This window comes from Lontra canadensis, unplaced genomic scaffold (assembly GCF_010015895.1).
Source record: "Lontra canadensis isolate GAN:19392208 unplaced genomic scaffold, GSC_riverotter_1.0 scaffold115, whole genome shotgun sequence".
NCBI lineage: Eukaryota > Metazoa > Chordata > Mammalia > Carnivora > Mustelidae > Lontra > Lontra canadensis.
Window position 1 is genome coordinate 1,237,068 of NW_022631109.1, and position 18,548 is coordinate 1,255,615.

At 35.2% G+C, this 18,548-nt stretch overlaps 1 protein-coding gene across 2 annotated transcripts in view; it reads right to left on the reverse strand.

The window, feature by feature from the left end:
* Positions 1 to 18,548, reverse strand: part of LRRC4C (leucine rich repeat containing 4C) — a 1,149,700-nt gene that overhangs the window by 257,058 nt on the left and 874,094 nt on the right. For both annotated transcript variants that reach the window (XM_032840678.1, XM_032840672.1), the window contains exon 6: positions 17,038 to 17,125. The gene's annotated coding sequence lies outside the window, so the exon portion shown is untranslated. The remainder of the gene's footprint in view (positions 1 to 17,037; positions 17,126 to 18,548) is intronic.

An 18,548-nucleotide genomic window follows, 5' to 3' on the forward strand; every position in this document is an offset into this window, starting at 1 on the left:
AGATTTCATTCTTTTTTTATGGCTGACTAACATACCATTTTATATACATAACACTTCTTTTTTATCCATTCATCTATCTATGGATACTTGGGTTGTCTCCATAATATGGCTATTGTAAATAATGCTGTAATAAATATAGGAGTGCGTGCATACCTTTAAATTAGTGCTTTTGTATTTTTTGAGTAAATACCCAGTAGTGCCATTACTGCATTATGGGGTAGTTCTATTTTTAATATTTTGAGGAATCTCCATACTGTTTTCTATAGTGGCTGTACCAGTTTGCCTTCTCACCAACAGTGCCTGAGGGTTCCTTTTTCTCCACATCCTCACCAATACCTGTTTCTTTTCTTTCTTTTCTTTTTTTTTCTTTCTTTTTTTTTTTTTTGATTTTAGCTTTTCTAATAAGTGTGTGGTGATATCTCATCGTGGTTTTGATTTGCATTTCCCTGATGAAGAGTGATGTTGAGAATCCTTTCCTGTGTCTGTTGGCACATTATAGGATTTTATACAGATCCTAACCTGCGGGACACAGTTTAAACTGTGTGGTTATGGCAGTATGTGTTTCCACAGAAGCTCTTATCATAATTAGGCAGGGATTTAAATGTTACTTTAGACAAACCAAATTAGCTAGTCAAGGATTTATAGTTACAGTTACTCATGAGGTCACAAATATAACCCAGGAAACAATCATCTTTGATGTGCTTCCCCAAGTCATGATGAACAGTAAAGAAAACCTTTCAAAACTCTCATTTATCTAGTTTTTTTTTAAATTGAAAGTAATACAGAATAAGATCATTTATGTGTTAAGACAGACACACTAATTCCTATATATGATAACAATAATAAACATAAGAAAAATAAGGACAATGTGGCATATTACAATTGGACAATTGGTGCCAATTTTGGAATCATTTATCAATAGAATAGAAAAAGAGAATCAGGACTTTAACTACTGCAATTATTTATGGCTTTTATTCCTCATCTATTTGAAAGAGAGCAGATCCGACCATCTAAGTGTCAAAATGGCCTAAGCAAAATACTAATCAATTAGTACCATTATTCTTAGAGAGGAAAAGAACACTGAGGCTAATCAAACATCATCTCTAGAGACAGAGAAGGGAGGTGAGGTGATGCCTCAAATCTTACAGAATTGACTTCCAGAAAGAAACTCCACACTCTGTGTCATTAAAATTCGAGTCTCGTGGATTTTTTTCTACACTGGGTGTAGAGTTTTCTATAGAATGTTAACAGATTTCTTGCAATAACAACCATGAAGATTTTCATGGTGCCCTGGTCTACTAACAAGGTGTGGCCAGGTGCCTTGTTTTGCACAATGAGACCAACACAAACAGGGCATGAGCAGATTTTTTACAAGTGCTTGTGCACAGGGGCATTTTCTATTTATTTTTTTCTCCTAGAATCTTCTGGCACCATGTGAATAACCCCAAGCTAATCTGCTTCCTGATAGCAAACTAAGGCCAAGATGTCATTAACACACCACGTCATAAGTAGTCACCCCCAGAAGACTAGGTCACCCAAAGGTGGCCTGTGATGCATGAGTCTACCTGAGATTAGCAGAATATGGCTGAGCTGAACTCTGCCTAGTTGAACCACACAATCATGAGCTAAATAAAGAGTTGTTATTTTAAGCCACTAGAGTTTGTGGTATACTCTAAGATAATGCAATATGTATGGATATAATCAATGAATGGCAGCATGGAAACAGCTGCTAAGCCAGACATCTTGATTCCTCACCCTTCTTCACCATGCTTTCCCTTGCTCTCCACAAAAAACTACACATCCAGCCTTGCAATTCTACCTCATAAGTGACTCATTCTTATTCATAAGTGAACTACTCCTTTCCTTAGAATTCCTCTGTCTCTATCCTAGCCCATGACACCTTATTCCTTGCCTGAATTTCTTTTGTCACACACCCTCCTGTCAGATAGTCCTCTATCCACCTCTGTTAGTGTCCAAGTTCATCTTCCACTCTGTAGCCAAGGGCATGTTCTATAATTCATATCTGACAATAATACTCTCTTGTTTAATATTTTCAATGGCCTTCTATTATCCTTAAAACACAAATCAGACTTTATATCTTGGCAAGAGAAATACTTTCCTGTTTTTCTTTTTAGTGCAGTATCTCCCTTCCAAAACTTAAGTTAGCAGGCGTTCGGCCCTCCCAGTTGGAGATAACACGTCCAAGGGGCTCATGTAACAAAGTTCTCAACAACGGAATGCATAGAATTTTATGTCAGTTCCTTAAAAGGACATTGTGTATTGTCTACTTCCTCACTTCTTCCATCAGGGTGGAAACTAGATACAGTGCAGGTACGTTAACTTGGATCTATGATCATGTGGACCTCACCCTAGGGAATGGTGGAGTCACAAGGAAAAGGGAACTTGGGTCTTCAGATGATCTGGTAGAACAGAGCTGCCTATTCATACCATACCACTCCTTTTTCTCTGTATGGTCTCATAAAAAAGAAATAAACTTCCATCTTCTTTGAAATACTGTATATAAGGTCTCTTTTTAGATTTCTTAGCTTGGAGCCTAATTAATATATATTACTTTTATGGATTGTTGGAATTAATATTGCTCCTGTTACTGTCCTGGTCCCACATTTTTCAAAGCTCCTCTTCACTCTCTGACACCATAATATCTGCTGTTTTGTCCCTAGAGCATCTATGAGAACTTTTACCTGAGTTTTTCTCTGGGTCAATGCTTTTCTACCTTCTTCTTCTAACTAAATGTCATCAAATTGTAGGCCTAAGCTTAGATAGTATTTTTTTCTATAAAGACTTCCTTGCCGTCCCCAAGTCTGGGATATTTTTTCCTCTCAAGTGTGACTTTCATTTTCTGACTCATTCTATTAAAGCACAAATCATGTTATTTTGGATTAGTTTGTCTCTCTGACTAAATAATAAATTCTTTGAATGCAAAAACAATGTCTCATTCACCATCATATATTATATCAAATTATATAGGTAGGAACAGGGCATTATACAAATTAATTAAATTAATTAATGCAAATATATGGAAAATATGCAAATATATGAAAAAAAGACTGGAAGGAAATATATTTTAAAAAAAAGCAGTAGTGGGGAGTACATAAGGAATGTGTATATACCTGGGTAGTAGTGTTATAAGGGATTTTTTTTTTACTTTGTTTATTTCAATATTTCCCAAAGTCTCTAGAATATGAATACGAGAATATTCTAGGGAATAAGAGTTCTCTAGAATATGTTATTTTTATAAACATAAAATACAACAAAATATTTTTCTTCTAAAATATTAGGCATTGGAGACAAAAGCTTACTTCTACTTTTGACTTACATACAATCAGAACATAAATATTAACTGGGTAAAATATACTTCTGTCCACTAGTTAGGAGCACTTTAGGCCCAGGCTAGCAACAAGGAAATAGGAAATATTGTAATTGGCCAATTTTGAAGTTCTAGCCCTGGACCGATGAATAAAATCAATATGAGCCACTCTTCCTTTCCTCTGAGATGAATTTGTGTGTACTAAGAGATACACTGAGGATGATGGATGTGGCTACAAGAGATTCCCTTGGTGCTTCTTTGAAAAGGCTTATTTGTCCTGCTTTCTACATAAGTTTTCATAAAAGCTTTAAGGATTAGGCTTGTTTTGCAACTGAAATTTCACACTCTGGAGAGACTATGAGAGATTCTTAAGGTCTCATCTCAAAGGACATTTGCATAGAATGGGATTTTATAATCTAAAAATTAAAAACGACCCCATTTCTTCTAGCCTTCTGAACGAGGTGGTACATGAGCCCTTCATGTGGATCTGGGAAAGCACAGCATCTACTGAAAATATCTGCTTCTCAAACATGGAGCCAAACTGTAGCTCATACATGTTGATTTCTTTATGAGCAGATAGAATACACTCTCTATTTTTCTCCTTTTTGCCCTTGAAATAGATGACTTGATTGAATTTGGTTGGTGTGTATTTAGTTTTGGATTCATCATTGCTAAATTCATTCTTCAGAAAGGTAATGTTTCACTGTATGGAATCAAAGGAAATCTCCCTGAAAATCATCAGTCTAATGAAGACTGGTCATTCATTCTGATGAGTTTTCCTCATTTTGTCTCAGAATGAGGACAAATGTCATAGATCTATTATACACAGAGAAAGTCTGGGCTAAGGCAAAGGCAGAAATTAATTTAATCTCCTGTTCTAACTTCAACTACCTAAATCATTCAAACCAACAACAGCAACACAAAATTAATAGCTTGACATACTTTTGTATTTAACCTTGAAATATGGTCAGGCAAATTAAACCAATTCAACATGGGAATTCAATCAGTATAAAAAATCCATTAGTGATTGAGACCAATTTATTAACCAAAGAAATGTAAACTCAGTATAATTGCATCACACATTCTATAGCTATAACTCAGCTGAAGGAAATGAAAGGAATTGGCAAAGAGGATAAAAATATTAGGGTGGTGGTATTTACTAAATGTACAGCTTAAAATATTAATTATCAACTTATTTCCACTCACTGGCTATATGTTCAGATAAATTGCAAAAATTCACTAATAATTCACTAATAATTCATTGATAGATAAAAGGAAGAATTATACAAATCCATTTCCCATAACCTTACTTTCTTGTGTTAAAACCTTACCACATTCTACTACCATATGGAAAGAAATGCAATCAATCAGATTTGAGATTTGAGATTCCTACCAAAGCCCTTTGATGAACTGCTTATTTTCAATATAACAAATTATTTCTATGATGGAAGTCATAAACTAAACTCTGAGATCTTTTTTTTTCCCCCCTGAGATCTTTTGTTGAGTTTTCACCCAGAACATTTCAACTAAAATTAATTTAACATATAACAAAATAGAAACATTTTGGGGGGTTTGGAAAGGAATTATCATACATTTAATTAAATCATATATCTGGAGATTAATTTTGCTACAAAACCCTTTTCTAGAAATTTCCTTCTGTGTAAACACTGCTAGTATTAGGAAATTTACTACTTTTAGGAAAAGTCTATTTTATTCTTAGCCAATTTTATCTTTTCTTTTTATCAAGTTGTAAAGTTATTTACATGCTACCTCACTTGAAACTCCAAGGGCAGGGAAGACTCTAAAATTGAGCTATAAATATCACAATTTTTGATGAGGATATAGATTAAGTAATTTGACTAGAGAGTAAAGGTAATAAATGTAGAGTAATGTTTAGAACAGTAGCTGCAGACTAAGACCCACAAGCAGCCTGTTTTTATATGCCAAAGAATAGCTTTACATTTTTAAATTGTCAGAAACAAATCAAAATAAAAATAATGTTTTGTGCACATGAAACTATGTGGCATTTCAATTTCAGTACCCATAAATAAAGTTTTATTCATACACAACCTCATACATTTGTTTACATATTGCCTAAGACTACTATTGCACTATGATGATAGAGTTGATTTGTAACAGAGATAAAGTTCAAAATATTTAATATCAGCTCTTTATAAAACAAATTCACTGATCCCTAGTCTAGAAAAATGTTGTCCAATATAAAAATAATGTGAGGCACATATGTATTTTGAAATTTTTGGTAGCCACATTAAAAAACCATAAAAGAAACAGATAAAATTAATTTTAATAATATATTTTAAGTCAAATATCTCAAACATAATCATCTCAATATGTAATCAATATAAAAATTATAAATGCAATATATTACATTTTTATCACACTAACTCTTCAAAACATAGTGTGTATTTTACATTTATAGCTCCTCTCAATTCAGACCAGTCATATTTCACATACTTAATAACAATCTGTGGCCAGTAGCTACCATACTAAGCACTGTGGGTCTAGATAATAGGTCTTCTCATATTCAATCAGGTCTCTAGCAACTAAATAGTATGTTCACATTTGATTGAGTTCATGTGTTCTGCCCTATTCTCTTCAATTCCCCCTTCCTCCCTTTCCTACAAAGACCTGGGTCAAGGGTGGTTTGCTAGAGTTAGGATTTTCAGTTATCAGGGTGTAGAAAAGAGACACTTCTTCATGGGTTTGTTCATACCACCAGTGGAAAATCCTGAAAGTGCATTTGTTTATATCTACCAACGTTAAAGTTCTAAATTCTGAACTGAATCCAACAATCTAATTGTTGCCTCTCTACTGCAAAGTAGGAAGAAATGTCACCTCTTTTGTTCTAGAGATAATTTTGTTATCTAGAGATAATCTGTTAATGTAGTCCAATTTGCTTTCTTAGTAATACATCGCACGGTTGATTCTTATTATACCCATGGGAAATATCACCTCTATGTCTTTTTTTAAAATATTGCAATTAAAGCCACATAAGCCTGTCTTACGCTTAAGTAAGGTTTCTCCTTTCCTTTTTAACTTCTGTGTTGTGACTCAGAATCTATGCTCACATGGAATGCAGGTGGCTGACAAACAGGACTGTGTTCTCTAGCTACAAAAAATAGTATCTGTATTCCCGTTTTGAAGGGGCCAAAAAAGAGAAATTGGTTGATAATGTTGATGTAAGTTTACATTATCTCACTACATATTTTTCTGAATTTTTATTGTTGTTAAACATCTTGATGGTTAAATGATAATAAAATGTGCAGGAAACTTGTTACTGAAAGAACAGAGGAAAATTCACCTGTGCATACTTTATTCAAGCACTTTTATTTTTTTGTGGACTTGTGTTCACAGAACTGTGATTTTATAGTATTTTTAATTTGCACAGTAATGTTTTAATGTAGTAAAATTGTTCCCAGATTTTAAGATGGAATTAAACACACCAAAAATGTATGTCATTAAAATACTCCATTTGGTTGTTTCAGATAATAACAATACATTTCTGTGTGCTTCAGTATTGGGGCATGTTGAAGATCCATTGTTCTAGAATACATTTCATTCTTTTTTTAAAAAAATATTACCATATAATTTCACTCATATGTGGAATTTAAGAAACAAAACAGATGAACATAGGGGAAGGGAGGGAAAAATAAAATAATATGAAACAGAGAGGGAGGCAAACCATGAGAGACTCTTACTGAGGGTTGCTGGATGAGGTAATTGGATGATAGGCATTAAGGAGGGCACTTGATGTAATGAGCACCGGGTGTTATACACAACTGATGAATCACTAAATTCTACCCCTGAAACTAAAACTATACTATATTTTAGCTAAATTGAATTTAAATAAAAAATTTAAAAAATATGTTACCTTACTCTCTCTTACTGTTTTCACGTCAAAGCCAAATCGCTCAATGGGCAGTATGGAATACAAATCCTGAATATGAAACACTTCCAAATCCGTTCTTATTTTTTCCATCTCAAACATAAGATAAATCAAATGTTAACTGCTGCAGGTTCTAAGAAATGATAGCTTGAGATTATTATAATCACAGCTGTCAAAGAATAGTTGCATGTTCTCTCTCAATAAATAATAGATACTCTCCTAATTTCTCCAGTGAGGCACAGACTGTCAGGAATTTCAGTGAAAATAAAAACAGACAGTATTAATACAACAATGGTAGCTAATATTTTCATGGGCTTCCTATACAAAACACTCTGTGCAGAGATTTCGTATGTGATATCTCATTTGATACTCACAACAATCCTATGAGATCACTCCCAATATTGATGCCATTTTACATGTCAGAAAACAAACTTACTGAGGTTGAGTAACTTTCTCAAAGTTACAATATAGAAGAATACTGATTTTCTCCAATAAAATACCTAAAATACCTTTTTTTTTTTTTTTTTTTTTTTTGGTTACCCATTGAGGAGCCAATAGTAAAAATCCTTTTTTCTATGATGGTTTGTTCACTTTTAAAGCACATTTCTGTGAAAATTCTAGCTTTCATTCTAAACCTCTAATGAAAACAATTATTATATATGCTGCCTATTTTCCAAAATAAGTCATAATTTGTGTCTTGAAAAAGTATCTCTGCAGAACCAGAATAAAAATGACAACAATGGTACATAATAATAAACTGTATTATAAACTGTGTCTTTCCTGAGGAGTAGAAATCACAAAAAGATGCCACATCCAGATTTATATGATTTATAAATAATAAATAAATTGCATTATTGATCAGAGAGTTATCATTTCCCTTGTTGAACTTTGCTTCTTTGCTGGTTTTCCTTTTTTTTTTTTTTGTGAATGAGAGTGTTCCTTTCAGTTACATGGCCTCAAAAAATCTCATAAACTTTTATTTCTCTCCTGCTCCCATGGAATAATTTATCAACCCTTTAAATTCTGGATGGGCAACAAATATAAACTCCATTTCCATTTTCACCTCCTTCACCATAATAAAGGCACTCATTTTGTCTTTTCGGTTGTAATCACCTCCAAGTGAAGGCCTGCACTCAGGCCTTTTCCTTCTGATTCACCTTGAATATTTCTGCAAAATCCCTTTATGCGAAGCACAGTTCTACATAGTAGTTAAGAGAACTTTTCCTGGGGTGTGTTCCCAGGGTTCAAATTCTGGCCCCACCACTGACTCACTCTGACTCTTGGCCAGTCTCTATAACAGTAGGCCTCGTTTTCTTTTAGCTAACATGGGAATGACAGCTTAGGTTGTTCTTAAGACTATATAAAATATGCGCAGCATGTAAAATAGGGCCCAGAACAAAAATAATTAGCTACTATTATCATATTTAGGGAAAAAGCCTTCATTGGTTTTAAGTTTCTAAACATGGCATTCAAGACCCTGGGTATCTGGTTCCAATACATTTTTGTAATCATAATTTCTCATGATTCCAAATGAATTCAATTCAACATCTATTTAGCCAGAATCCATCTACATAATGGAGGGGATTAAAAAAAATCAGGCATAGTCCTTACCTGGAAGGATCTTGAATTCTGGTAAACTAAGAGGATCATAAATAACCATACTATAGCATATCAAGTACCACGCTGTGGCACATAGCAGGAAGTGATTGGGTTCTTTTGAAAAAGCATTTGGGGAAGAGGCAAAGAAGGCAATAGTTTGACTAGGCCTGTTCGTAAATGAGGATTTTACTAGGGCAGGACATTAAAGAAAAAGAGGAGAGCGTAAGCAAAGCATTCACACACGCTATACTCAGTCACAGAGGGCCATATTATATACTTGCCCGGGTGCTGCCCTCCTCTGGTCTTCCACTTTCTCTCCTTATAATTCCCACCTTTCCTTCAGCTTCAACACTTAAAATCTTTTGCATCTCCCAAGGCCCAATTCAGACATTATTTACTCAAGGGAGCCTTGATTTTGCTGGCTAGAAACTCTTTTCATTTCTCATTCCCACGGCAAATTAAATCTTTCTGTGGTGCTTCATATAGTCTATCGTCATAGTTATTCGTGTATAGAAAGTATGCTCCTTAAAATTAGGAGTTATATAAAATCCATTTTTGTGCCTCTTTGTAATACTTAGGTAATCTCTGGTAAATATCAGAAGATATTTGTGTGATTAAATAAATGGGTTTTTAAAGTTTTATTTAAATTTTAGTTAACGTATACAACTAATGAATCGTTGAACACTACCTCAAAAACCAATGATGTACTATATGTTGGCTAATTGAACATAATAAAAAAAATAAGTAGTACTAGTAAAAAAATAAAAAAATAAATAAAATAAAAATACAGTGCAATATTCATTTCAGGAGAAGAATTCATTGATTCATCACTTGCATACAATACCCAGAGCTCATCACAACAAGTGCCCTCTGTAATGCCCATCAATCACATGTCTAGCCCATCCTGGACCTACCTCCCTAATCAAACCTCAGTTTGTTCTCTATCATTAAGAGTCTCTTATAGTTTGTTTCTGTCTCTCCTTTCTCCCCCCACCATTATGCCCATCTGCTTTGTTTCTTAAATTCCACATATGAATGAAATCATATGATATTTAGCTTTCTCTGATTGACTTATTTCACTTAGCATAATATATTCTAGGTCTATCCATGTCATTGCAAATGTCAAAACTGCATTCTTTTTGATGGCTAAGTAATATTCTATTGTATGTTCGTACCATGTCTTCTTTATCCATTCATCAGTCAATGGATTTGGGCTCTCTCCATAGCTTTGCTATTGTTGATAATGCTTCTATAAATATTGGGGTACATGTAGCACTCATTTTGTCTTTTCTGGTAAATACCTAGTAGTGCAACTGTTCTATTTTTAGTTTTTTGAGTAACTTCCTTACTGTTCTTAGCAATCAGACAACAAAAAAATATAAGGCATCTAAATTAGCAAGGAAGAAGTCAAACTTTCACTATCTACAGATGATAAGATATTCTATGTGAAAAACTCAGAAGACTCCACCAAAAAATTGCCAGAACTAATATTAATTCAGCAAAGTTGCAGGATATAAAATCAATGTGCAGGAATCTTTTGCATTTCTCTACACCAATAACGAAGCAGCAGGAAAAGAAATCAAGGAATTGATCCAGTTTGTAATTGCACGAAAAACAAGATACCTAGGAATAAACCTAACTAAAGAGGTAAAAGATTTGAACTCTGAAAACTAAAAAGCACTTATGGAAGAAACTGAAGAGGACACAAAGAAATTAAAAAAAAAATGTTTTAAAGCCAGAAGGACTTGGGATCGATAAGTGACTTGCTCAAGTCACTTACCCTGAATCTAAGTTCGCTGAGGACAGAAATGTTGTTCGGTTTATCACTACCTCCTGGATATATGTCCAAAATACTTCTGAATCAATGTCAGATTATACCAGTAGCAGATGTATTGACCAAAATCCACTCTTCACAGCTCCAAGGTCATTATTCCTTTAAATTATGAACAGTTGTATTATGTGAAATCTAAGAACTATATACATTTCTTAGCATTCTGTGTTAACTTCTCTACTATATGAATAGCTGACATAAATTTATTCATTCACATGACTTTGCATAGATGATTATATACCAACATTTGTATATACTGTCTATTATTCTATATCTAAAAATGAATGAAAGTGTGTTTGTGCTTAAACATATCCTTCTCTATTTAAAATTTATGTAAATTCTAGACTTAGATGGATTCTATTGAGATCATGTTGTAAAAGAAAGGAAGCACAGTCAGTGGGGACTAGAGGATTGTCATTTAAATGAATAACTTCTGCAAAGAAGGTCAGAATGTGAGATTACAGATTTTGCTGAACATTATATTTGCCTTTAAAAAAATCTCAGCAGTTTTGTTTACTTGAATAGTGTTTCCGTATCTACTTTCATTAGCTAGAGTGCTGTAGGAACCAGTAGGTCAAGGAGAGAATCCATTTCCAGTAGCTTATAGAGATAATGATAAGCCATCTTAAAGTCTGGGTTTATTAGAAATGACTGAAATGCATTATAGGGCAATGGTAACCATAATGGTTGGTTTAGCAACCAGTGGGGTGGAATTAAAAATGCATGAAACTTTATACAAAAGAAAGCAAATAGCAGTGAGTCTCTATTGGTTTTGACATAGTTAAATGAACTATTATTTCACTTTGTGTGGCTAATAAAATAAGACCTGTAAAAATAGAAGAAACATTCCCTTTTGGAACTTGAGCAATGTGAAAGTCTGTTATTAATGAAATAGACGGCTTCTTTCTTTACGCATGTGAGTGGTTTATTCATTAAAACTAACACACACAGGGGCGCCTGGGTGGCTCAGTGGGTTAAGCCTCTGCCTTCGGCTCAGGGTCCTGGGATCGAGCCCCGCATCAGGCTCTCTGCTCAGCGGTGAGCCTGATTCCTCCTCTCTCTGCCTGCCTCTCTGCCTACTTGTGATCTCTCTCTCTCTCTGTCAAATAAATAAATAAAATCTTAAAAAAAAAAAAACTAACACACACACACACACACATAGGAAGAAGTCTTCTCTTAGAGCAGGTGGCAGTACCACTGATTCTTTTTATGACTAAGGTGTGATCAAGCAGAGCACACAGAATTGGAAAGTGAAATATAACCCCAAAGAGGAAGGGAATAAATAGCTATGAAACATACCTATGAATTCTAATTATATATTAATTTTAACTCCTGTCATTAATTTCAAGGTATTCCTTGAAACTTTAAGAAGACTCTGGGTTCCTGGTATTCCCATCCATGTATCCCATCTATCTATTCATATACTCAAAGATACTTCCCAGGGAAAGGAGATTAAGGAATTTGTAGCTTAGCCACAGAGGCATATGTTAAACAAACAATTTCAAAAGTCTATTATTACAACTGTTATAAGGATTTCAATGAAAAAGTGCAGGATGTTATTAGCAGGACCAGCTTCCCAGGCACAGGATCTGGGAAGTCTCATGAGAGCTTATGCAAACCAAAGCTGAAGGCTTGGTTTAATGCTCTCCCACTGTGATCGTGAAATTCTTAATAATTTTATGTTTGAAATTGTGCATTACAGTTAAGTCCAGTGGTATAATGTAACATGCAGATGAGCAGAGGAGACAGTGCAATATGAGTGTCCACCACCTCTTCCTGCCCCGTTCATATGTAGTACAGGATTCTGGCTGGCCTATGATATATAGGGGTTCAGTGATACTTACAGGCTAGAAGGTAAGTATTTTACATCTACAACTATAGCCCCAAGAGGAACACTTTCTATTCTAACCAGAGCTTAGTGTGAATGCAGGAAGAGGCTAATGTTATTGAAAGAAAGATAAATGACCCAGAAAGCCTATCAGATCCTTTCTTACTCATGTAACTTCCCTTTATCAGCCAACCACTTATGCTGAATACAATGGCATTGAAGCAAAGAGTAAGAAAGTGTGACCCACAGTTAATTTTGTTCTGTTTTATTTTATAGTAAGTAATTCTTTATTCATCAGTAAACTAAAAGTAGAGAATATTGGTAAAACGTGTGTATACCAAGAAGTAAAATACAAACATCTAAATTGGTTGTGTGCAACATTTCCATTCTTCCTGGAAGAAGGAAATACATGTACACATATAGACTACAAAACAGGTCTTGGGTAATGCCTATTTTTGCATACGTCTTAAACTCACCTTTGCAATTAAAACTGGCATTGCATGAGATAAAGATGAATGCCAAAATATAATAGTTAAATGTTTCTGTTATAATTTAACAATCTACAAAGTGAATGTTAATAAATTACAAATTAAATTTTTCTTTACTTAAACGACATTAACAAATTATAAAAATGACAAATCAAGAGAGATGGAAGAAGAAGGGAAAACCTTTATAATCTAATACCTTTACCAATACTTTTGTTTGGTTCTTTGAACAAGGGGTTCCACATTTTCATTCTGTGCTAGGCTCTGCAAATCATGTGAACGCGCCAGCTGTAAGAGTGTATATCAAAGATCTAACTGAGCCTGGGAAGTTAAGGAAGGACTTCGTGCCAAGTGGTAATTGCTGAAAGAAAGATGAGTAGCAGTGAGGCAGATAAAAAAGGCAGTAGGAGGCCAGGATGGGCAAGAGAGGGTTGGATGTTCCAGGCAGAGGGTCTGATACAAAGACACTAAAGGAAGGAGACAGGAGTGTTTGTGGAATAGACATAAAGTTGGTGTGGTTGAAGCTTAGTAAGTACAGAAGTGAAGGCACTGGGCAGAGCTTACATTGGTACCCTACTGCATCTCTGGGAAGAGGAAAAATGATAGGGCTGAAATGAGGGCAAATGGAATACCCAAAATTGATTATAGCAAAAGCCATCCTATATCACATTATTATTATTTGCCTGGCACTCTGCAAAGGGACTTAATGATATTACCTTTTTGGTCCTCCAATAACAAAGCAAAGCAGAATTTCCTGGCTTTGTTATTTAGACAAGGAAATATGGGGCTCAGATAGATTAAGAAATTTGTCTTACATCATATGGCCAGTGAGTATCAAAGTCCTAGATAAAATATTCTTTCTGAATATAAACTAGAATATAAGCCCCAGGAGGGAAGAGATTTGGCCTGTCTTTGTGTTCTTATATTCTTAGCAATAGACCAATGCCTGCCACGTAATAAGCTCTCAATATTTGTAAAATGAATCAATGAATGGCAAATTCACGTGTCTTCATGACTTCAAACAGATTCGGTACTATCTGGAGCATTTGGCTGGGATTTCTGTAAATGTTGAGAACCAGTAATGTTTCTTTTCAAATAAATTATAAAAAGTGAAACAGGAAAGCAACATAGGCAATTGAAAGAGAAAGAGAAAAGACAGAAAGATGGATACAGATGTTGCCTTTACTAGTTCTACAGCCTTGGGCAAGTCATTTCCCATGGAGCAGTTAGCATGGGGTTCTTTCCAGCATATTATAGTCTGACTATTCTGTGAATTGTTTGGCAATAATACAACCCAATGCATAGTTTCTCTTCTTTTTCTTTTTTTCATAGTTTCTCTTTAATAACAGAGAGGAAACATAAAACAATTCTGAGGCACCAAATATTCCTCCAATCAGCTCCCCCCTTTCCTTCCTTCCTTTTTTTCCTTCCTTCCTTCCTTTCTTCCTTCCTTCCTTCATGCTTTTGGCAAGCCTTTCTGAGAAGTGTGCCATAGGCCCACAAAAAGCCTTCTACTAAAATGAGGAAATGGACAATGATCTCCACTTCCAGAAATAAAAAGACCTCAGGATAGGAAAACATGGGTTAGAGTTTAGCTGTACCGCAAATGTGATAAAAAACAAATCTATTTCCATTTTGAATCATGACTCAGGTATCAAGCAGAGCCAATGTTGCTGCAATGCGGAGTCCTAATGCCAGCACCTGTCCGAATGAATTCCAACATGTGGCTCTTTTGACTACTTTTCTCACTTTGATTTTCCCTTGGTGAAAGAGCACCGACAAATCTTCCTGCACAAAATAAGGTTTGTGTCTTCACCAATGACTCTGTCTTGAGGAATCCCTGACAGTCCTTACTGAGGCTTTCTTACTCTGCACAGTGATCTAGGATGCTTGTACCCAATCTCCCTTCCCTCTCCCCTTCACTTGGGATCAGAGGTGCAGCCTGATCCAATGGTTCCTCCAGCCTTCCTCTCAATTCTGTCTCCATTTGCTTTCAAAGACTCTGATTTTGAGAAAATCTAGTTATGGTATTTGCTTCTTGGGAGACCTGGACTAACAAAAAAAGATACATCTGGCAGAGAAACATGCTAAGTGAGCCATTCCTTAGCCTCAGCTGGTGAATGAGTTATTGAGGAACACACTAGCTCAGCCCTTATTGAAATGAAAGGAACATAAGCAAGCTGGAAGGCTGAGTACTGAGTACCAATTATGTGTTGAGCCTATGCACTAACTGCTTCTCATGCCTTATCTCACCTAGTCCTTTCAATAATACCCTGTAGTAGGTTTTTTTGTTTGTTTGTTTGTTTGTTTGTTTGTTTTAATAGATGAAACTGTGGCTTACCAGCTCATGAGTTCTGGAGGCAGAATTCCAAGCCAGATCTTTATTTTACTCTATTTGTTTACATTTTAAAGTCTATGCCTTTAAGTACTCAGTACTATAGCCTTGACCAACAGTGTCCTTGATACCTTTTCTTATTGTAAAAACATGCTAATAATATGTCTGTAGAAGAAAAACATTCAGTTCACCACCACTAACACTACCACCATCACCACCACCATCATCATCACTCTTGTCTTCATTATCATCAGTTACAACTCTCAGGGAGATTTGCATTTAGCGAGCATTTATATATGCAATCTACTTTTCACTTTTCGTGACTTCTTAGTGAATTAGGTAAGCTTTGCAAATAAAGCCCAGAGATGTCTTTTTAAAAGAACTCCCGCATTTTTTTTTTTTTTTAACTGTCATGCTATCTCTTTCTTTATGCCATGTCCTCATCCAAGGTGAAGTAAAGATGTTAGGAATTTAATACTTTCTTAATACACCAGCTTTAACTGCCAATAGGACCCTTGAAAATTTGGTTTCATAGCTGGGCTCAGTAGGACAAATCTCGTGTCTTTATTCTAGAAACAGCTTTCTCTCCAGGACCTGGAGGACTGGGTAATTTGGGTGGTATTATAGGAAACCTTTTGCCTCTGGGTCAAAGTCACTGGGCTCCAGACCAAGTCAGTAACGATCAAATGCCAGTCTGTTTGACAGCTGTCTGGTGGCCTTTGTGATAGGGCCTCCAGCCAGTCGCTTATGGGCAACCTTCCATGCTACATTCGGTGTTTGCTGCCATCTGTAATGACGGGCACGGCAGAAAGGTTGGCAGTTCAAATAGGCACGGAGATCCTTGGTATCCATTACTGGAGACCAGCATTTAAAGCCTAATTCAATAATAGCCCCCAAACCCATAGCAATTTCTTTCCAAAAGAGGGGCCTTTCTCTGGCCCACCTGCCCCACTCATCACCCCACAACTTTCTCTTTTCCAATGGTGAGATGAAAATTTACCTTTGAGTTAAACACAAGGTCAGATAAAATAAGTCACTGTGAGCAGTCATTATATTTTCTGTCACTGGACCAATTAAGATTTCCAGCTGTCAGGTTTTGATGTTGCAGCTCCATAAAAAACGACACTGAGATGCATTGATCTGTGTCAAAGCTGCTTCAGAGGGAAAATTGGACCAAAAATAATGATAATTGTCATAGGATGTCACACTATTAAATGAAAACATAAAAAGCAAAATGATGTGGAGAATCTGCAAAGTCATCCTTCTTGTCGAGGTAAGACCACATTACACTAAAGCAAGCCCACTGTTTCCGTGATTGTCCTACTTCTGTAGTGGATACTCTCCCTGATCTCTAAGATAAAACTCTGCCTAGTTAATGCAAATTTGATTTCCATTGCATTTTCAAACTAAATATATAAATAAAAGTGTATTTATATACATAATCATTTAGATAAAAGAATTTTGCTAGAATTTCAAGATTTAGGCAAAGTAGGTCATCTTTTGCCTATACTTTAAAAGAGTTCAGCCTATTAGATTCACTTTACCAAAAATGCAAACTTCATCTAATCTTTGTACAAATGTAAAATTTTCTTGTGTCCATCAACTTCGAGGGGTATGCATGGGTTTATATAAATTTGTTCTTTGATGGAGATCTAGTTGAAGAAAAGTATAACATTTTTTGCGAGTGAAATGGGAAGTAACTAAAGGAAGTTAAAAGTACATACCATATAATCTTCGCAAGAAGGAATGGGGTGTTCCAAAGACACAGAGGAGAAAGGGTGTTCCTTGGCTCCTTGCCACTCCCCAAAATGACTGAAATATAAGAAGCAGGGTTTAATGAGCAAAGATGTGTTGCTGAGATGTTACTGAATCTACCACAGGATGAAAGAATGGGAGGTGACCTTATAATGATCTCATTATTTAAATATTTATTTCTTTGGAGGAGGAGTTCATTATTTTACATTTCCCTGAGCCCCGAACAAAAATGTAAAAATCTGAAATAACTTGAAACTCAAAGAATTATTTTTTTCTGAACACACTGTCAGGTTCAAAGTTGGTTTCTTGTTAGAAGGGTGCAACACATTTTCCCATGGAATATTGTCCTACTTCACTAGTGATTTCAACTTGACTATCCTATAAAAAAATCATTTGGATAAGAGAATCTTGCTAGAATCTCAAGATCTATGCAAAGTAGGTCATCTTTTCTTCTGATTTAAAAAAAAAGTTCAGCTGATTAGATTCGTTTTACCAAAAATTCAAACTCCATCCAATCTTTGCATTCACGGAAGCTTACATTCTTTTTTCTAGCAATCTTGAGGGGCATTGAAGGATAGTTCCCAATGTAGTAGATTTTACTCTGTGCAAATTAATGAGATAGGAGCTGGTGAGCTAGAACCACTTTCATAGGCTCATAAGGGTCAATGACCAGGCTTTTAAGAACTTTTTGAGTCAGCTATTGAACACTGCCATGATTAAAATTAAATTATATGAAGTTATAATTAAGTAAATTATATTTAAAAAGTAATACATATTCAAAACTCATCATTTCCTAATGATTTTGATACTTCCTACTACTGTCCTGTCTATTGTAATGTATGACAGAAATACTATACCACGGTGTGATTCTGCACATCTCTTACCAGCTCTGTGCTCAGTGTTCAGTGATATCACTTCAGTACCTTTGTTTCATTATTTCCCTTTTATCTTACTTGGTAACATAATTAAAATAATAACCAACATTAATGTGGGAACCATGTTCATGTGCATTGTGAATACTGGCTATGAAAGCAAGAGTTCAGCTAAAATTAATCAGAGCTTCGAAGGAGAATCAATTACCTATTTGGAAAAGAGTATGTTGCATATTGTGTTAATAATTATAAATTTCATGCTGCATATGCCTTACGTTGGTAGAATTTATAATAAACTTATGCATGTGTATATTCACAGTGTTTATTGTCATTTTCTTTCAGTGGGGGAAGGGAGCCAGTTGTTAAACATTTATCCGCAAACCACTGATAAATCCGACTAGCAAAATAACACCAGATTACGGAGGGCTTTACAAACCCGACAAGGTAAAATATATCACTGCCATACAGAGAAGTGGAAATCATCTTAATTAAGCTTTGCAAGATCCATGAAATTTAAGTGGCCTTCACGAAAATTTGGCACATCTGCTCTGAGAAACCTGGATATAGCATTTCACTGTTTCCTTCAAGACTAGTACTTAAGTGAACAT